Genomic DNA, 22502 nt, shown 5'->3' with positions numbered 1-22502 from the left:
GGAATAACAGGCAAATTTGGCCTTGGAGTACTGAATGAAGCAGGGCAATGGCTAATAGAGTTCTGCCAAGAGAATGCATTGGTCATAGCAAACACCCTCTTCCAACAACACAAGAGAAGACTCTACACATGGACATCACCAGATGGTCAACACCAAAATCAGATTGATTATATTCTTTGCAGCCAAAGATGGAGAAGGTCTATACAGTCAGCAAAAACAAGCCTGGGAGCTGACTATGGCTCAGATCATGAACTCCTTATTGCCAAATTCAGACTGAAATTGAAGAAAGTGGAGAAAACCACTAGACCATTCCAGTATGACTTAAGTCAAATCCCTTATGACTATACAGTGGAAGTGAGAAATAGATTTAAGGGACTAGATCTGATAGACAGAGTACCTGATGAACTATGGATGGAGGTTCATGACATAGTACAGGAGACAGGAATCAAGACCATCCCCAAGAAAAAGAAATGCGAAAAGGCAAAATGGCTATCTGAGGAGGCCTTACAAAAAGCTGTGAAAAGAAGGGAAGTGAAAAGCAAAGGAAAAAAGGAAAGATATACCCATTTGAATGCAGAGTTCTAAAGAATAGCAAGGAGAGATAAGAAAGTCTTCCTCAGTGGTCAATGCAAAGAAATAGAGGAAAACAATGGAATGGGAAAGACTAGAGATCTCTTCAAGAAAATTAGAGACACCAAGGGAACATTCCATGCAAAGATGGGCTCAATAAAGGACAGAAATGGTAGGGACCTAACAGAAGCAGAAGATATTAAGAAGAGGTGGCAAGAATACACAGAAGAACTGTACAAAAAAGATCTTCACGACCCAGACAATCACGATGGTGTGATCACTCACCTAGAGCCAGACATCCTGGAATGTGATGCCATATGGGCCTTAGGAAGCATCACTATGAACAAAGCTAGTGGAGGTGGTGGAATTCCAGTTGAGCTATTTCAAATCCTAAAAGATGATGCTGTGAAAGTGCTGCACTCAATATGCCAGCAAATTTGGAAAACTCAGCAGTGGCCACAGGACTGGAAAAGGTCAGTTTTCATTCCAATCCCAAAGAAAGGCAATGCCAAAGAAGGCTTGAACTACTGCACAATTGCACTCATCTCACACGCTAGCACAGTAATGCTCAAAATTCTCCAAGCCAGGCTTCAGCAATACGTGAACCATGAAATTCCAGATGTTCAAGCTGGTTTTAGAAAAGACAGAGGAACCAGAGATCAAATTGCCAATATCCGCTGGATCATCAAAAAGGCAAGAGAGTTCCAGAAAAACATCTATTTCTGTTTTAATGACTATGCCAAAGCCTTTGACTGTGTGGATCACAATAAACTGTAAAATTCTGAAAGAGACGGGAATACCAGACCACCTGACCTGCCTCTTGAGAAACCTGTATGCAGGTCAGGAAGCAGCAGTTAGAACTGGACATGGCACAACAGACTGGATCCAAATAGGAAAAGGAGTACGTCACGGCTGTATATTGTCACCCTGCTTATTTAACTTATATGCAGAGTAGATCATGAGAAACGCTGGGCTGGAGGAAGCTCAAGCTGGAATCGAGATTGCCGGGAGAAATATCAATAACCTCAGATATGCAGATGACACCATCCTTATGGCAGACAGTGAAAAGGAACTAAAAAGCCTCTTGATGAAAGTGAAAGATGAGAAACGCTGGACTGGAGGAAGCTCAAGCTGGAATCAAGATTGCCGGGAGAAATATCAATAACCTCAGATATGTAGATCATATCTGCACTTATGGCATAAAGTGAAGAAGAACTAAAGAGGCTCTTGATGAAAGTGAAAGAGGAGATTGAAAAAGTTGGCTTAAAGCTCAACATTCAGAAAACTAAGATCATGGCATCTGGTCCCATCACTTCATGGGAAAGAGATGGGGAAACAGTGGAAACAGTGTCAGACTTTATTTTGGGGGGCTCCAAAATCACTGCAGATGGTGATTGCAGTCATGATATTAAAAGACGCTTACTCCTTGGAAGGAAAGTTATGACCAACCTAGATAGCATATTAAAAAGCAGAGACATTACTTTGCCAACAAAGGTCCGTCTGGTCAAGGCTATGGTTTTTCCAGTGGTCATGTATGGATGTGAGAGTTGGACTATAAAGAAAGCTGAGGGCCGAAGAATTGATGCTTTTGAACTGTGGTGTTGGAGAAGACTCTTGAGAGTCCCTTGAACTGCAAGGAGATCCAACCAGTCCATCCTAAAGGAGATCAGTCCTGGGTGTTCATTGGAAAGAATGATGTTGAAGCTGAAACTCCAATACTTTGGCCACCTGATGTGAAGAGCTGACTCATTTGAAAAGACCCTGATGCTGGGAAAGATTGAGGGCAGGAGGAGAAGGGGACGACAGAGGATGAGATGGTTGGATGGCATCACGGACTCAATGGACATGGGTTTGGGTGAACTCCGGGAGTCGGTGACAGACAGGGAGGCTTGGCGTGCTGCGGTTCATGGACTTGTAAAGAGTCAGACACGACTGAGTGACTGAACTGAACTGAACGGATAGGCTTTTAGTTGTCGCATTTTCATTGTCATTTGTGTCTAGAAATTTTTTGATTTCCCTTTTGATTTCTTCAGTAACCTATTGGTTATTTAGAAATGTGTTGTTTAATCTCCATGCGTTTGTGTTTCTTACAGGTTTTTTCTTATAGTTGATGTCTAGTCTCATAGCATTGTGGTCAGAGAAGATGTTTGATATAATTTCAATTTTCTTAAATTTAGTGAGGTTTGATTTGTGACCCACCATGTGGTCTATTCTGGAGAATGTTCCATGTGCACTTGAGAAGAAGGTGTATTCTTCTCGATTTGGATGGAATGTCTTGAAGGTATCAATGAGATCCATCTCATCTAATGTATCATTTAAGACTAAAACAAGCCTGTATTTTTATTTTTCCTATTTCTCACAGGTGGAAAAATGGAGGCTCAGAGAGGTTAAGCAACTGACCCATGGCACCTCAGTGAATAAGTGAGATCCTTCACTCGGAACACTCAACTCTACATCGGGCTCTTCTGGAGTGTAAAATAAAATGTGAATTACTGTTTGGAAGGGCAGGTAATGACTTAAAGTGAAGTCTCCTGACTGTACATCGTCTATTCCACTTGGCCTCTGTCCTGAAGCTTTTTCTCTCAGATCTCCCTGTCCCTGAGGCTGTCTTTGTAACATACTCAGTAATTATGATGGCATCACTGGCATGGTGCTTACTCTTTGTCAGAAACTGTTCTACATGCTTCCACTTATTAACTGTGTCCATGCCCTCCAATCAAAGACCACCAGGAACAGTCTGTAGTTGAACACTGGATTGATGGACTCATTGTAATGAGGGAGAGTGCACATCACAGGGAACTATGGGGCGTTTCAGCAGAAGGTGTTCGAAAGGACTTACAGGATGTATACTTATAGGAGCTGAAGTCAGGTGATCTTGGAGAGAATTCTAGGAAGTGGGGATTTTCTCCATATTGGGTGCTACCAAGGAGCAAGGATAAGGCAAATTACCATATACAGAATGAATAAGCAACAAGGTCCTACTGTATAACATAACTATATACAATATCCTGTGACAAACCATAATGGAAAAGGATATGAAAAAGAATGTGTGTGTGTGTATATATACATTCTTTTCCATATGGTAAACTGAGGCACTTTGCTGCACAGAAGAAATTATCACAACCTTGTAAATCAATTATACTTCAATAAAATTTAAAAAAGAAGCAAGTATAATTCTAGTTTGATACCTTAGTGGATGTTATCAAGAAAGAGGGAAGACTAGACAGAGGCTAAAACAGTAATTTATAAAGAGGCAGCAGTCATTTATTCATATTAGCTGGGAAAGCAGGATGTCTGGTATTTTTGTGGTTTGCATGGCAACCCTGTTTCTGTAAATACTTGGAAAAAATATAAAATAGCCCTTTTTTGGTCTTATTTGTGAGATTATTTATGTTCAGCAGGAGAATACCACAGGACTTCCCTGGTGATCCAGTGGTTGAGGGTTCTCCTGCCAATACAGGAATCATGGGTTCGATCTCCAGTAGGGGAAGAATCCACATGCTGCAGGGCAAGTGATTACTGAGCCCATGTGCTGCAGCTCCTGAAGCTCACCCATCCTAGAGCCTATGCTCCACAAGAGAAGCCACTGAAATGAGACATCCGCACATCACAACTAGAGAGTAGCCCCCACTTGCTGCAACCAAAGAAAGCTTGCATGCAGCAACTAAGGCCCAGCACAGCCAAAGAATATATAAATAAGAGAACACTAGCCTGGCAGCAAGGACAAGACCAGCACCTAACAACCTAGCTGTTAGTGCCTGGCCATTTACAGATATCTGGCTGCTTTTCTCTTTCTAATCTATTTCATCTTCATAAGAATCCTATTTATGACTTAGATCCTGAACGCAAGATACCAAAGATCTGAGTAACTCACCAAGGTCCTACTACAGGTAACAAATGGAAGCACAAGGGTGAGAATCTAGGCAGTGTTGCCTCAGAAATCTTCCCTCCTGATCAGCGGGTGTAATATCCCACCTCTCCAGTCATCTCCCTGGGGCTTAATCCTATCAGTGTTTGGGCAAACCCTCATGGAACACGCCTGCTGACTCCCCGACCCTATGCACTGGATTCTCTCCAATCCCATGGCTGGATTCCACAGCTCCTCACTCTGTGGAAACAGCTGCAACTCCTGACCTGAAAGCCTGCCTGGACCTTTCACTCATTCCCCATCCCAGACTCTGGAAACCTGCTCCGCCTGCTTCACAGGACAGCACTGTCATCACCTCCTATGGCTCCCTGATGTCCTCCCCACCCTGCTGATTGAGGCTTGTTTCTGGAGGGGCCAGACCTAGGGCCTGCCCAGCCCTGAGTGCCTGTTGTGACATCACGAAAGAATCTGAAGAAGGCCCCCCAGGGTGTTGGACGCTGCCTGCAAGCTTGGAGGCGGGGTTGTATAGGAAGCACTAGTGGAACCTCTGTTGAACACAACTCTGTCCTCTGGGCAAGTTACTTCACCTCTCTGAGGTCCATCTGCTGTCAAACTAAAGGCAGTAGTGATCCCCTCAGAGTGCTGCAGGGAGGATCAGATGAGATTATGTGTTATTCTTTTGGTGGAAACTGAGGGAGGGATTCCATTTTCCATTTGTGTTAAAATGGAACAGACTAGAGAGTGCAAGCAAGGGATGGTGACACAAGTTAGAAACCATCCTGTGAAGGGGAAGCCTTCTCGAAATATTTGTCTCCCCCTCCTCTTATAAGACAGAAGGAGCTGGGGACTACAGCCGATAGGTGAAGAGCACAGACACTGTCAGCAGACTGCACGGTTCAAAGCCCTGGGCCATCAGTGCTAGTGTGTGGCCTCAGGCAAGTTGCTTAACCTCTCTGGACTTTTCTCTCTTCACCTGTGACACAGGGAGCAACACTGCCTGGCACAGAGGTCGTGAAGGACCAGCAGGTTGGCATCTGCGGCATGACTAGACCAGGACAGGCTTCAGCAGAGGGAGGTTCCCACCAGTCCTCCCCCCAGGTGAGGGTGACCGTATTTGAAAAGAGGCTGAAGGGGAAAGGACAGTGCCTAACTCCAAGGTCAGAAGAGCTGACACAGCCCTTTCAGGCTTGTTGTGGAGGGTTGGGGAGGTAGGCCATCCCAACCCCCATCAAGGGCTGACCACCTACTGTGAACAGGTCAGTGCAGGTGAGGGTTGACTTCACTCACCAAGGTGAGGGTCAGGGGAGAGTTTCAGTTTCTGATGAGCCTAGGAGTGCCAGATACTGAATGTAAGGGGTAAGTACTGGATTCAGCCTCAGAATATCTAAGTCTTAGATCTGGTGGCACCATTTTCTGGGCTTGAGTGAGTCATTTAACCTCTATCTTTTCTCCTCTTCCTCCTCAAGAACAGACAGGAAGTTCCTACAAACCCAGGTTAAGTACTTGACTTCTATTTTTTTGGACTTCACTACTACTCTCTCTAGTAGGTAATGTCATTATGCCCATTTTACAGTACAGAAAACACAGGCTCAGAGTGGTCAAAGAGCCCATCTAAAGACGCATAGCCAACAATGGCTGGGGTATGACCCAGACAGCCAGACTCTAGAGTCCACATTCACAGCCTCTCCCACAAGCACAAGCAGCATCTCAAGGTTTCCACTCTGTTATCTGAAACCCTGGGAGAACTGCCCCCTGCTTTCTTACAGGAAGCTCTGAGGATCAGATTGGCCAATGGACATGATTGAGATGTGCTCTGTTGACTGGGGGAAGCAGGGCAGAGATGCAGGGGGTGTCCAGCTTGCTGTAGTTTTGGAGGGCAGCATCAGCACAAAGGGGCTTCCCAGGTGGCGCTAGTGGTGAAGAAGCCAACTGTCAATGCAGGAGACGTAAGAGACACGGGTTCGATCTCTGGATTGGGAAGATCCCCTGGAGGAGGGCATGGCAACCCACTCCAGTATTCTCGCCTGGAAAATCCCATGGACAGAGGAACCTGGTGTGCTATAGTCCATACGGTCACAGACAGTCAGGCACAACTGAAGCGACTGTGCATGCAAGCAAGCACATTAGCACAGAAGTTCACAGCACAGATGAGAAAAGAAGATTTCAGCTCCAGGTAAGGGGAAGACTTTCTGAGGCAGGAGGCAGATGGGCCCCAGGCTGATCAGGTGGAAGTGGTTCCCTGTGGACAGACACTCCAAGGTGGGACACTCCAAGACACTCCAAGAGGGAGAAGCTGGGCCCTGCCCAGAGAAAGAAACTTCATATTCCTCATTCTCAAGGTCAAGGACACCTTCCCAACTGCACATGCACCAACAGGCTCTTCAGAGGTCAAAGGGAGGGGTATCACCCCATGATAGGTGATGTCAACGTACCCATAGGTCTCTTTACTAGAATCCATTTTGGCGAAGAGATGTGATGTGTACACACACATTGAGATAAACCAAATATGGACTCAGAATCAGGCAAAGCAAAGTGACTGGCCAAAAGAAACCCAGAAAAAATGCTCTATAATAAGTGATTCAAATTACCATGAGGGCATGGCACTCTGTCTGTCTGTGTGTGCCTATTCACATGTACTTTTTCCTCCTAATAAACACATTATTTGTTTCACTACATTCTGACTCTTTATAAAAACTCATTTCTACAAAGGTCATGGGCCGGGGTCTTGCCACTGGTCCCTGGTAGTCTAGTGGCTAGGATTCTGCACTTTCACTGCCATGGCCTGACTTCAATCTCTGGCCGGGAACCGAAACCCTACTTCAAGCCACCACACCTGAGATCACTTCCACAGTGCATGCTTCTGAGTGAGTAGGGCTGCCTCTGAGGCAGACAGCCCTCCCAGCAAAAGAAGCACCTGCTGAGCAAGCAAGGGGATTCCTCCAGCAGCTGAGAAATGTACTGGGAAGCTTCTAGCACAGGGCTCTACACCATTTGGTGAGGCTTCCTGCCTCTTCCTCACTTCTTTTCATGTTAGATGCTCTCCGGCCACCATTTCCCCTCAAATTCAGTGAATTTTCCCATTTCCGTGAGGTTGCCAGGGCCCAACTAGATCTGGATGTCGTTTGCCAACTTCCTCACAGCCTCTGGGGCAGGGGTGGGTCTGCGGGAAAACATTTTTCCTGAACTCTGGCTCTGACTCCTGCAACATCTGTGGAAAACAAGGGAGTTGACCACACGGCCCTCTCCCAATCACACTCTCATTTCATGCTTGGCTCCCCAGAGCGACCTTTCTCAAGAAAAATACCATTTAAAGCTCTTTCTCCACCTCCTTCCCTCTTTCTGAGAGAGGGAGTTCTGAGGCCAACCACGGAGAAAGACTCTTTGGTTTCCCCCCCTGCAGATTGTTGTTCTAATACCCTGGGCCAAAGCAGGCAGAAGGGAATGCTGAGCATACCCGGCATGACCTCTTACACTGCCTGGGTGGGGACAGAGCAGGGACTGAGGAGAAGGGCTAACAAGGAAGCCATGGTTTCTTGACAGCTTTCTCTGTCACCAGAGGACATGGGAGTCCAGATTTCTCAGGAACACTGGGAAAGGAGGATGCGATAAAGACGATGATGACGGGGGTATTGTGGGGAGAGAGAGACAGACAGAAAGGCAGAAAGAGAGAGAGAGAGAGAGGCAGTATGATGCCATTGGGAATTTTCCATCCCTTTGAGAGCTAGAGCCCTAGGACTCAAGGTATGGTGGGAAGATCACAACAGCACAACCATCACCCATGAGCTTTAGCCTGCTTGACATGATTCACTCCAGATTGACTGAATCAAAATCTACATCTCATCAAGACTCTCAGGTGGTGTGGAGACACTGAAATTTAAGAAGCACTGTTCGACGTAAGATTGCATCCAAGCCTCTGGCTGTGTTACACGGAAGTCCAAATCCCTAGTGTACATTCTATGGCAGTCCAAATGTGTGTTAGTCGCTCTTTGTGACCCCATGGGGTGTAACCTGCCAGGCTCCTCCATCCATGGGATTTTCCAGGTAAGAATACGGAGGGGGCTGTCATTTCCTTCTCCAGGGATCGAACCCGGGTGTCCTGCATTGCAGGCAGACTCTTTATCATCTGGGCCACCAGGGAAGCCCAAAGACCTCCCCGAATTGTCCATGAATCTCCAGGGAGCTAACCCTTTCAGAGTCGCCTCTGCTAACTCTGGGAGAACTGTTCTCCTGCATGGGACGATTGAAAGCCTGTTCTGTTCTCCTTTGCTCACACACACTGCCTGTTCCATATCAAACCAGACTGAAAACTTAATCCCTTTCTCAGTTTGCACCAAAAGCAACTTACACAGAACATGTGTGTGTGTGTATGTGTGTGTATAGGAGATTTTCTCAAATATGTTAAGTAGTGGGGATGGAGTAAAACAATTACCGTAACCACTTCATCTGTACCTACATTTCTGGTCTCTGAACACACACACTGGCCCCTCATTCCAGGTGTTCCCTACGTCACCTCATTTCCCTGGATCATCTCTTCCTACCTCTCCTGCCTGGCCCCAATCCTCTCTTCTCTCCCAATCCCTCTCAGGAGGTAAGCTCTCCTCATTTTCTCATATGGAGCAGTAATGACATCCCTTCTGTTATCTTCACACTATGTTCCTAGGATTCCTTTTCTGTCCAACATGTCTCAAAGCACCCATCTTCATAGCAGCTCTATGCACAATGCCAAGAGGAGAAGGCAACCCAAGTGGCCAAAGACAAATGAGTAGATTAACAACATCTGCTATGTGCACACAATGGAATATATTCAATCTTAAAGAGGAAGGAAATCCCTATACACGCTACAACATGGATGAGCCTTGAGGACATTATACTAATAAACCAGTCTCAAAAAGACAAATATTGTATTAGTCCACTTATTGGTTGGCCAAGATGTTCGTTTGGGTTTTTCCATACAATCATACGGAAAAACCTGAATGAACTTTTTGGCCAAGCCAATATATGAACTATCTAGAGTAGTCAAAATCATAGAAACAGAAAGTAGAATGGTGGCTGCCAGAAACTGGAGGGAGGGGAGATATGGGGAGGAATTGATTAACGAGTACCAAGTCTGATAAGATGAAAACATTCTGGAGATGAGTTACACAACAATGTGAATATACTTAACACCACTGACCTGCACACTTAGAAATAGTTAAGATGGTCAATTGTATGTTATTTTTCCCCCTCAATTAAAAGTTAAAATTAAAAAACCCTCTGGGCAAGGAATGTATCCTTCTGAATCTTAGTTTCCTCACTGGTAATTGGGGATAAATATATATGTTCCCCTGTAAAGACACCTCATGGGACTCTTTTGAAGCTCATATAAGTTGATGACTTTGAAAGAAAAAAAGGCAACTCTTTTCCCATGAGGAATTCAGATGCCAGTGGTTTAGTTCACTATCCCTTGTAGCATATATCTCTCCCATTTCCTCCGCCTCCCTGCCTACGCTCCACCCATCCCCTAACCCTGCTTCTCCTCATCTACCATTTCCACCAACATTGGTGTGCCTTAACATCATTTCTTCCCTTCTCTTATGTTTCTATTCTTTTTTATTTCACTGACTTTCAAGGCTTCAAGTAGCTCTATGAGCAGACAAACACCAACCCATTCCTCTTGCTTGGTCTCCTTCCTAATACAGACTAATTAACCCTACTATCTATTGCATTTCCCCCGCCCCATGCACCTCAAATTGGCATGTTCAAAACCAAACACATCACAATTCCCCACCAACCATCTCCTCCAAAGTTCTTGCTCTTGGTGAAAGGTCTAATAACCATCTCCCCTGATAGCCGAAAAAAAAAAAAAAAAAAATACCTGGACTCACCCAGTTACTGCCTCTCTCTCCTTCCTACCCTTACCCCTTTTAAAGGCCTACTCTCAAGAAAGAGTCTCAGATGAGTTATGTTTTAAAAGATCATTTCTCTCTTGGGTTATTGTCAGAGGCAAATGCAGGTGGCAGTGCTCTGCTCTGTGTGTCTTTTTCATTCCAAGATCCAAACTGAGGGACACGCCATTCTAATGGCAGGGGGAAACAGACATGGCTGACAATTGCAATGGCTCAATACTTCTGCCTGGTCTCAGTCTAAATCACTCCCATTTAAGGTTCCATTGGCTAAAGCAAATCATATGTCCACAGTCTTGATACTAGTAATCTGGGAGAGTATATTCCTTCTCCAGGAAGACACTGCAAGTCACAGGGCAAATGATAGGAATATAGAATTCTCTTACCAGGAGAAGTGAATAATATATGACACTGTTTGTGTATAAGGCTGGTTCCATCTGTAGAAAGACCACAATTAGAAAAGTACCCACATCTCCCCCAGCCCAAATCCCAGGATTGCTGGTCTCCTGAAGGAAAGTAGATGAAATCTTGTAGGAAAAGTGTTGGCCTCTTGATAAAGAAACTCTAGAAGATAATCCTGCTTCAGTCAACCCAATGAGTAAAATGGAAGGAAATTTACTTCATGTTGTGGGCTCCTTCTGGAGTGTTTTTCATGAACTTCCTGGGCTTCCCAGGTAGCACAGGTGGTAAAAGAACCTGCCTGCCAATGCAGGAGACATGAGACGCAGGTTCAATCCCTGGGTGGGGAAGATGCCCTGGAGGAGGGCATGCAAGCCACTCCCATAGTCTTGCCTGGAGAATCCCACGGACAGTGGAGCCTGGCGGGCCATAGTCCATAGGGTCACAAAGAATCGGACACAGTTGAAGGAATCTACAGGAGTGAGTGTCCAGCAGCAGTGTGTGTACACCACGGTGCCGCTCATGGACCAAGTTTGACCAGACCAGGGGAAAGTCCCAGACCCAAGCTGGTCCATCCAGGTCCTACCTGTGGTCATGTGGAATCCAAACAAAGAGGGGCAGGAGGTCGATCTCTCCTATGGTTGGAGTGATAACTTGTGAATTTGGAAGTTGTGGGAGACTTTGATTCTTCCAACCATTTGTTCTGAGCAGCTGAGAAAGCCAGTCTTCAGAGAAAATTACAGAGACAGCCCATGAGCAACAGAGAAAAGGAGCAAGTGAGAGAAGCAGCATTCCCCAAGTTCCCTGGAGCTTCCTTCTTCCCACATCTTTTCATTCCTGGCTCCCTTCCATGTGGTTCATACATGAGACCAGGTTTCCTGAATCACCCCTGCATCTTGAGATGAACTTCAGCTTAAGCTGGATTCAGCTGGTTTCTGTAGCTTGCTAAAGTTCTTTGAGCAATTTTCATTCACCTTTCTGAGCTTTAGTTTGTTCAGCTGAAGAAGAAACAAGATAATGATGCTGAGGCACTAAACTGTTGAAAGAATCAACTGGATGTAAAAAATGTTACAAAAAATGGGAAGAACTATTATTACAGGAGAGAAATATCATGGCTGAAGGAAAATGGCTTAGGAGGAACTTTTGCTCTGAATTTTTGAAATATTGGTTAAAAAATAATAAAAATAATAATCAGACAAATACCAGAATATACCAGACACTGTTCTAAGTATTTGAGACACATCATTTCCTTTCATCTTCATATCAACCTTATTTTCTATAGGTTCTGTTCTTTTATACCATTTTGCAGATGAGGAAACTAAGATATACTAGAAGTTTAATAACTAGACAAGGGCACACAATACTAGGTGGCAAAGTATTATTATTGACTTTTATATCTGTTTCCTAATCCATAAAGTGGCACAAATGACAGATATTTCAGGATTGTGTTTTGAGATTTAACTAAAAATGTTCTCACAAAGTATATGACACATAGTAAGAACTGATGTAATAAGCCCTTTCATAAGAATACTCATCATAAATCTACTCCTTATTGCATTGCAAATGAAGAAAATAAGATATGCAACTATAAGGAGGTGAATTTCAAATAAATAAAAGGCAATTCTGTTACCAAGGCAGGAGACAGACTTGTTAAACTCATTGACCCCAACAGGGAATAGGCCTGAAAATCTATCCTCCTTTAATAAGACCTGGCCTAAGGCAACTTCAGCCAAACAATTCTTAAGCCCTCTCATTATAAGAGAATCATGATAACCCATAGTCTACAGTGCTTATTGACATACAATCTTTTGTAAAAAAGAAAAAAAAATTATTGGAGTATAGTTGATTTACAATGTTGTTAGTTTCAGATATACAGCAAAGTGAAATCAGTTATACATATACATATATCCACTCTTTTATAGATTCTTTTTCCATATAGGCCATTACAGAGTATTGAGTAGAGTTACCTGTGCTATATGGTAGGTCTTTATTAGTCATCTTTTTTTATATATAGCAATCTTTTTTAAACTCTTCTCTGCTTTGAGAGTAGCATGTCTCACTTGTATATGAAATGGAAGAGGACAAGGAAACTGAGAATGATGGTATGGTTCTATATCATGGGAGTTCTGCGGGCCTCATGTCATGTTATAGATGTAATGTGGGAGCTCCAGGAGGTAACATAACATGCCTTCACTCCAACAAACAGGAAACTGAAGAGTTGGTTTTCAAAATACAAGTCTTTCCAACCCCAGAGTCCCTACTTTCATCCTTATCCTTTGAAATGCCTTACCAAAATAGCTTTTGTACGTGTATGTGTGTGCGCGCTCAGTCACGTCCGACTCTTTGCAACCCCATGGACTGTAGCCCTTCAGGCTCCTCTGTCCATGGAATTTTCCAGGCAAGAATACTGGAGTGGGTTGTTTCCTCCTCCAGGGGATCTTCCCTGGATCAAACCCAAGTCTCCTGCATTGTAGGCAGATTCTTTATCACTACGCTATAGGAATTCCCACTATTAGTGCTATGAGCTATTAGAGCCTAACAATGACCCAAAGTCAATAATTCGAAACAAGATGCACTTATTATCTCACAGTTTTTTGTGGGCCAGAAATTCAGGGCTGGCTTATCTAGGCGGTTCTGACTGTGTCATGAGGAGACAGTCAAGATGTCAGCTGGAAGAACTTCCCTGGCGGTCCAGTGGCTAGGATGCCTCACTGCCAATGCAGGGGGACTGGGTTCAATCCCCAGCCAGGGAACTAGATCCCACGTGCTCCAAGTAAAAGTTTGCATGCCACAACGAAAGATCCCACATGCTGCAACAAGGACTGAAGATCCCTCATGCTACAACTAAGGCTCAGCAGTCAGTCAGTTCAGCCACTCAGTCGTGTGCGACTCTTTGCGACCCAATGAACTGCAGCACACCAGGTCTATCAGCAAGCAACTCCCAGAGCCTGCTCAAACTCATGTCCATCGAGTTAGTGATGCCATCCAACCATCTCATCCTCTGTCATCCCCTTCTCCTCCTGCCTTCAATCTTTCCCAGCATGAGCGTCTTTTCCAATGAGTCAGTTCTTCCCATCAGGTGGCCAAAGTATTGGAATGTCAGCTTCAGCATCAGTCCTTCCAATGAATATTTCAGGACTGATTTCCTTTAGGATGGACTGGTTGGATCTCCTTGCTGTCCAAGGGACTCTCAAGAGTCTTGTCTAACACCACAGTTCAAAGTCACCCATTCTTCAGCGCTCAGCTTTCTTTATAGTCCAACTTTCACATCCATGCACAACTACCGGAAAAACCATAGCTTTGACTAGACAGACCTTTGTTGGCAAAGTAATGTCTCTGCTTTTTAATATGCTGTCTAGTTTGGTCATAGCTTTTCTTCCAAAGAGCAAGTGTCTTTTAATTTCATGGCTGCAGTCACCATCTGCAATGATTTTGGAGCCCAAAAAAATAGTTTCTCACTGTTCCCATTGTTTCCCCATCTATTTGCCATGAGGTGATGGCATGAGGACCGGATGCCATGATCTTAGTTTTCTGAATGTTGAGTCCAGGCAAATAAGTAAATATTTTTTCAAAAAGGTGTCAGCTGGGGCTACAGTTATCTACAGGTTTGACTGGGACTGAAGGATCTGTTTCCAGCTGTGACGGCTGGCAATTTGGTTGTTATAGTTCCTCTCCATCTAGACTTTGCCATAGGTCGCTTGAGTGTCCTTACAGCATGGTGACTAACTTTCCCCAAAGCATGCAGTTTGGCAGAGAGAGCATGTCAGGGGAGCTATCCTAGCTGCAGAAGCCACATAGAGACACTTCTGTCACATTTTATTAGCTATTAATAGAATTAAGATTGTCTACATTTAAGGGAAGGAAACTAGGCAGAGGAGAATGATGGACATATTTTTGACCACTACACTTAGCAAATGAGAAAGAATTTGCAGCTCTGGTGTGAACTGCCTAGCCTTTGTTTAAAATAAACCAAAGGTTTCCAGCACCTCTCGGTTTGAAATCAAAATCCTCAACATGACAGCAAGGCCAAGCATGCCCCACACACTGCATGTCCCCAGCCTCAAACCAGGTCTTTCCCCTTTATGTTATATAGTAGTAGTAGTGTTAGTCACTCAGTCGAGTCCGACTCTTTGTGACTCCACGGACTGTAGCCCACCAGGCTCCTCTGTCCATGGAGATTCTCCAGGCGAGAATACTGGAGTGGGTTGCCATTCCCTTCTCCAGGGGATCTGCCCAACCCGAGGACTGAACCCAGGTATCCAGGCAGATTCTTTACCATCTATACCTGGACTGTTTTCATTTCCTCTAAAATACTGCATTCCCAGCTGCCTAAAAGCCTCTCAGAGATGTTTCCCTGGCTCTCTATGCCCTCCTCCAACCTCCTTTGCTTTGTTAACATTCACTCATGGGGTCCTGGTTCAAAGGTTGCTTCTTCATCAAACTTTCCCTGATCCCTCAGACCACATCAGGTCTGGCCAGAAGCAGTTATGAATCCTTGAGTTTTTTCTGAATGATACTTTCACTTGCAATTATGGATGGAAGTAATCACTTGATCACTTTCTGACCAATGTTTAGTCTGTATTGAGACTAATGTTTTACTCACTGTTGCGTCCCTAGCACTTTGCACAGTGCCAGGGAAGTAATGTGTGCTCAGTCACAAATGTGTCAAATAATAAGTGTTCAGACAATGATCTTGCAGCTGGAGGTATGCACACAGACGTGGAACCATCTTTTTATAAATGTGTTTCAGGGGAGGTTTGAGCATCAGATCAGAGTTGACTGGATGACTTTTAAGGTTCTTTTCTTTCAGGGGAGTCTCTGAGATTCTATGAGTCTGTGTCTAGGGTCCCCACTCACTGGGAGAAAACCCTGCCTCCTTGCATGACTCACCTATGGCCCAGGTCTCAGGTCTCCTGGCTCCAAGGACACAACCCTCTCAAGAGGCAGCTAACTCCAGGTTCCTCTGGCAGCCTGGTACTCACATCAAGCACAGGGAGAAGCTATGTTGGAAACCTTGGGAGCAGCTGCCTGGGGGCTTTAGTGATTGGACCCTCTGTGGCTCCTTTAAGAAGTTTTACAAGGTTAAGGTTTGCTCTAAAAATAAGCTCACAAGGCTTTTTAAAAAACTTCTAAAACCATATGTCCACAACAGCCATTTTTTGAAGGGCCAGTGAGCCTTTAAAAGCTTCAAAAGTCACTACTTGGCCTGCCTCCCACAGTGGAGAAAGTTCAATATGCAGTGTGCTTAAAAACAGACCTGCTTTTAAGTCTTCTAGAATCTGCACCTGAAACACTCTGCTCCCTGTCAAAGGGGTTCAAAATGGAGATCAGTTTGTGTGAGGCTTGTTACCCCAGAGACTAGGTTCTTTCCACAGTAATCAAGTGCCCTAAATAACCACAAAATTTCCACTAGTTGCCTATAGAGAGATTAGTTCAGGTTTTTCTTTCCTGTTCCCTCTTTCCTCCTATAGGTCTCTTCATATTATGGGGTGTTGTGGATTATTCTGTTAAGTGCATACACACAGATTCACAGGAACCATGGTGTGTCTAAGAAAATGTTCACCCAGATTGAATGTCTATCAGATAACTGGTAGCAAAGGAGAAAGGGCATTTATTTGTTAAATTGTTCTTAAATTCAATATGTGGTACATAATAGGTAGGCAGTTATGTATTTATAGACACAGAATACCTATATTTCAGGTGAGAAATACCTATATTTCTGTTTTTGATTCCTCAAAAAACTAAAAATTGACTTGCTATAAGATCCAGCAATGACACTTCTGGGCGTGTATCTGGACAAAACTCTAGCAGCTCTTTTCACAATAGCCGAAACATGGGAACAACCTAAATGTCCATCAACAGATTACTGGATAAAGAAGATGTGGTCCATATATATATAATGAAAAATCACTGAGCTGCCCCCAAAAGAAAAAATGAAATAATGTAATTTGTAGCAACATGGATGGACCTAGAGATTATCATACTAAACAAAGTAAGTCAGATAGAGAAATTCGAATGCCATATGATATCACTTATATATGGAATCTCAAATATGACACAAATGAACTTACCTACGAAACAGTAACTAACTCACAGACAGAGAACAAGCTTTTGGTTGATAAGGGGGTGGGGGTGGGGGAGGGCTGGATTGGGAGTTTGGGACTTGCACTTATATATTACACTCATATATAGAACAAACAACAAGGTCCTACTGTATAGCACAGGGAACTATATTCAATATCTTGTACTAAACCATTATGGAAAACAGTATGAAAAAGAACATATATGTATCTCTTTGCTGTATACCAGGAACTAACACAGCATTCCAAAGCAATTATACTTTAAGAAAAAAAGGAAAAGAAAAATAATATCTTCTCCCCAAAGACATTTTATAAGTTGCAGCGGGGACTAGAGAGAAGCATGGGGTATGATGAACCATATTTCAAGCTCCTCGAATCCTTCAAGCCTCAGTAAGGGATCCCCTATTGACCCCTCTACATGATGAAAAAATGGAGGCCCAGAGGGGTTAAGATTGATCCCACAGGACTACCAGCCTCCATGTACCCAGGCTCCTCATATTGGTATAAAAGGGCAGTATGATGGCTCTAGACATAGAGTATTGAGGTTTGACTCCTGACTTCACTACTTCCTAACTGTAAATCTTTGGGCAATTTTCTCCACCTCACAGAACTTCAGTTCTTTGTCTATAAAACAAAGATAATATTTACCACGTCATGCCCTACTCTTCTGGGACCCCATGGACTGTAGCCCACCAGGCTCCTCTGTCCATGGGATTTCCCAATGGAAGAACACTGGAGTGGGTTGCCATTTTCTTCTCCAGGGATCTTTCTGACCCAGGGATTGAACCTGCATCTCCTACATTGCAGGTGGATCTGTTACTGCTCAGCCACTGGGGAAACCCAAAACAGCTACCACAGAGGGTGATTAAAGAGACAAACTGCAACAATCCATGTGAAACAAATCCACGTGAAATCCATGTGATGCTGTTATCAGCATCCCTGGAATCTAGTATGCTTATAGCATATGTTACCTCATATGAGATGAGTACTTTATCCTGGGTGATAAAGTATTTCTTCCCTATTTTGAGGGCAGAAAGGAATGAACAAAGAGCTCATTTGGAAAGATTACAGCACTTAAAAGTATGAGACAGCTGCAGAACTGCCATGTCTCAGGTGTGTTCTGGATTACCATGGAGAGAAGAGATTCTCAGACTTGAGCATGTACCAGAATCTTCTGTGACACTTGATAAATCACAGCATGCTGGGTCTACCCCCAAAGTTTCTGATTTACTGGGTCTGGATTATTTCTAATAAGTCCCCAGGTGAGGCTAACGCTGCTGGTCTAGGGACCACACTTTCAGAACCACTGTTCTAGAGATTAAGTAACAAATTCACAATGATCCTGCTGAGGGCCGTGAACATTCATTTTATGTCTCATCTCAAGAAGTCCTCCCAGAAGAACTCATAATTAACTACTTACTCACTTTCTCTTTAGAAATAAAGAAATTAACATGTGAGTTTGAGTAACTGGCCCTTTATGACATAGTCAGTGGTAGAGATGGGATGTAAATCCAAGTCTGATTGCCCCAAAGTCTGTTCATCCCCACTTAGCAAATGAGTAAACCAAGGCACCAAGCAGTTAAATCTTGCTTAGATCACCCATTTAAAGGTAGTTGAATTCATTTTCAAATCTAGACCTATCCGACCCCAAAGTCCAAGACCTTAACTCAAGCTTTGGTGCACAGCAGGCTATGTTAAAGGCTGTACTCATTCTAGCATGTCGCCCAGCCCCTCATCCCCAGTGCATGATTTCCCTTTGTCCTTTCCTTTTTGCTTGACTTCTCTGGGTAATTGCCTGCTTTCTCCAGGCCCTTGATTGGGTAGGCACAGTCTTCGCGGGGATTGAATGACCACAGAAGGAAAATAACTTAGAACAGGCAGTTCTTCATTCTTCCTCAGCTGGTGTTTTTCCTTCAGAGCCTGGAAAGAAATGTGGCCTCTGCACACTTTAAATTGGACCATCAATTATTTGTGTCCTGAATATGCAGAGCTCATTAGGGCTACGTTGGCCACAGTAGAGCACCTGGGCTGAGAAAAGTAAACTTTCCTCAGCTATTTCAATCCATGCTGCCCCTCCGGAGTGGAGCCCAGTCTGGGACTGCCAGGCACTAATGCAACCAATTATTTCTGTCCTCAGTTACTAGGTCATAAATTCTGCCCTGGCACCAAGTCCCCGGTTTCTGGTGGAAGAAGGTTGGGTTTTAGGAACGACTCTACCTTCTTGCTGCAGAGTGGTGTGAAGCTCTGGTTAGGACTCTTGGACTTGAAGCCAGACTGTTGCTGGGACCTCATTATGGCCTGTCAGTAACCACTTGTCATATTTCCATCCTACTCCTCAGCTATCAAATGGGTCCAGTGCGTCCCAAGTTTGCTCAAGTGACACTGTGTTTGAGAAAAGAGGTCAGGCATCTACATGGGGTCACTGGGAATATCTAGGTTTATCTGAAGGCCCTGGTGTGGTTTCCTAAAAGGAATGTTCAGGATCATTCCCAGGCTTCTTTCTGCTCAGGGGCCTTTGTACTCTTCAGAATGTTCTTCCTTCTGCTGTCTGCATACCTGGATTATTCTCACTCTTAGTTATCTACTCAAACTTGCCATTTTCCAAAGGGGCTTTCCCCAGCTCCTACCTCAAATCCCCCTTTCCTCTCTGTGTTCCAGTTACTCTCTGAAACATCACTCTCTTTTCAACCTCTTTAATCTGGAACACAATCTATACTTACCTTGTGTATTTCTTTGACTGCATTGTTGTTAAGTAATGATGTCACATGCTGCCAAGTTAATTTGTCTTTGTGGACATTTGAATGAGAATTTGCCTGTCCCCTCTATGAACCCCATGCCCCTGAAATTAGAAAGCTCACTCTTTAAATACAGGATTGGAAACTTCTCACCAAAGCAATTTGGGTCTTTCAAACCAAACAACCAAAACAAAGTGCAGAAGAGTGTTATGGGTGACACTGATTGAAAAGTGTCTGTATTCATTAATCTAGTTTTATTGCTTTTAGTGGCGGTCATTAGATGTTATTAATTTGATCTCTTTTTTAAAAGGCAGGGAAAACAAAATGGAAAAAAAAAAGACAATCCCTGCTTTGAAGAAATGCAGTTAAAAGGGGAGATACACAGAGTAGCAGACAATTGCATAGCCATTTGCTAAGTTTGCCAGTCGAGGTAATAAAACTTCATAGAGGCTTGTGAGGTGAAGAAGGGCAGGAAAAAACAGCATGAATAAAGCCAGGGCTGAGAAATAGGACAGCACGTTCGGGACTTAAAAGTAGCTCAGTGTATGCTGAACGTGAGCAGAGGGGAATGAAGGGCTCACAAACCTCTCAAGCGCCTCTCCACCCCATTCTGACTCTGGGTTATGGATGTGTGATTCTTTGTCTGTCTGTCTGTCTGTCTGTAATCTCAATCCCAGATCCCAAGTCCCCAGGACCAAGCATGGTGCCTTTCCAGAATCAACATTCACTTATCATCTTCTGAGTGAGCTTTGAATAAAGGGCCAGGTTCTCAAGGCAATAGAGGTGGTAGGTGGCAGACATATCTGCACAGTTGGAGACAGGGCCGAGAAAACTTGGGAGAGACAAAGGGATCCCATACACTTTGACTCATGTGTAGATATTTCACAAAGATTTGGACCAAAAATTTGGCCAAACTTTCACTGAAAGTGTGGGAAGAATAATCCTGGTTTTATAAGCCATAAACACATGTCATTAAAATATAATTATTAGCCAATAAAGGAAAATTAGAGTTATTATTTTATAATTTCCCCCAAATCTTATTATATATATATAGCAGTATCTAGGTTCAGCTTTTACTTCAACTTAATGGTTTTGTAAATAAATGGCTAAAGGGAAAAAAAAAGTCCTTTGATAATGAAGTTTAAAATGCAGGATTTAAAATCAAATAGATTTCCTTTCTGAACAAAGGTTTGCCACATTCCAGATGACCTTAAACAATTAATTTAATCTCTTTGAACTTCAGATGTCCTCCCTATAAAAAGGACTAAAATCACAAGTCTTATTGTGGCAATTAAATCATGTGTTTCAGTTATCTACTGCTGCCTGTCAAACCACCCCAAATTTAGTAGCTTCAAACAACAATTTAGAACAGTCTCTCACAGTTCTCTTAGTTGCCTGGATTTGGCCAAGCAGTTTTTGCTTACTGCCTCTCATGAATTGTACTCAGATATTTGCTGGGGCCAAAGTCATCTGAAGGTTCAACTGGACTAGATACCCAAGATGGGGCACTCATACGGCTGACAGTTGATGTCACCTGGGAGCTCAGCTAAGCTTCTGTTGATTGAAACACCTAAGACGGACTTTCCACGTGGCAGGGAACAGAAACATACAACAATAGCACAGCAACAGGGCTGGGTTCCAAGAAGGAGCATTCCCAGAACCAGCACTAACAAAGCTTCTTGCGCCCTTGTCCTGGCAGTCCCAGATCATCATTTCTGCAGATTCTGTTGGCCAAGTAAGTCACTAAAGCCAGACTAGTTTCAAGGGGAAGATGAAACTGGAATTCAGCTCTTCATGTGAAGAGCAGAATGCAGGTACAGAGAGGGGAGTTTTGGGGGCAGCCACATTTGGAGACTCACAAACACACAGTATATGACATATACATACATGGCATATCACAGACTTGGATGAACATCTGTTCTCTCCTCCCCATATTTACTGTGTCTCATTACTTTTCCAAAGTCCTTTTGGTACATACTTTTACAAAGTCAGAGCTAGGCAAAATGGCACTTTAAAGAGGATCTAAGAGATTCCTCTTTAATTTGACCTACAGGAAAAATGATGCCCAAAGGAAGGAAATACTAAACCCATGGCTTCTGTCCCTAGACTGCATCCCAGGTTCTTGACAAAACAGATCCTAAGTAAGTGTTTCTTCATGAAGCAAGTGGCTCTCCACATCATTTGACTGATTTTAAAGCATTGCCACATATTCCCTCAAAAGCAAAGTGAGGCAGTGAGAATTTACCAGATTTTGGAATATTTAGATCTGTGTTAGAATTCTACCTCTTCTACTCACTTTATGATTCTAGGTGAATTGCTGATCTCCTCTGAGCTTCAGATTCTCTTAACTCTAAAAACAGTCTAATGAAGCATGGGTTTCCAAGACATTATGAGTGCTGAAGTCATTAATCAAATAGCTGATACAAACCAAGTGTTCAGTATTTGGCAATCATGTTGGTACTCTGGGAGGTAGGCATTGTAGTCCCATTTTACAGGTCAGGAAACTGGACCTGGAAAAGAGTACGTGCTTTGCTTAGCACAAATAGCTAGCAAATGCCATCTCTGAGACTTTAAAATCATCTTTGATTCAACCTTGGAAGCACCCTACTACTCATCACTCCCACCCTCACTGCCCACATATTCATCCTTGGTATTCTACTCTAAGAAGCAGAGAGAAGATTCTGGGTAGCAACATTTGCTAAATTAATGATTACTTAGGACTGTTTTCCCACTAAGGGGAGGCCACTCTCCAAATCATAGTCTGCTCAGTAATTTATCACCTTTTCTAGCACTTTAGCATTTTTAAAGTTTCCATGTTTCTTTGATCTTTGATACCACATGAAACAGGAAAGGCCAAGATTATCACGTCTATTACATAGATGAGAAAATCAAACCTTACTTTTAGCAAAATGCCCATGGCTTCCCTTCCTACTCTGGGGAGAGTATGCTGATCACACTGTTTGCTATG

The 22502-nt window shown here is 43.6% G+C and overlaps 1 long non-coding RNA gene across 1 annotated transcript in view; it reads right to left on the bottom strand.

The window, feature by feature from the left end:
• LOC122677873 overlaps positions 1–22502 on the bottom strand; it is a 274066-nt gene that overhangs the window by 167977 nt on the left and 83587 nt on the right. The window contains exon 5 of the long non-coding RNA XR_006335944.1: positions 21963–22044. This is a non-coding gene — a long non-coding RNA (uncharacterized LOC122677873). The remainder of the gene's footprint in view (positions 1–21962; positions 22045–22502) is intronic.

The sequence above is a fragment of the Cervus elaphus genome, chromosome 20 (assembly GCF_910594005.1).
Source record: "Cervus elaphus chromosome 20, mCerEla1.1, whole genome shotgun sequence".
Taxonomy (NCBI): Eukaryota; Metazoa; Chordata; class Mammalia; order Artiodactyla; family Cervidae; genus Cervus; species Cervus elaphus.
The sequence above is the reverse complement of the archived record's forward strand: the minus strand, read 5'-3'. Positions and strand labels throughout refer to the sequence as shown.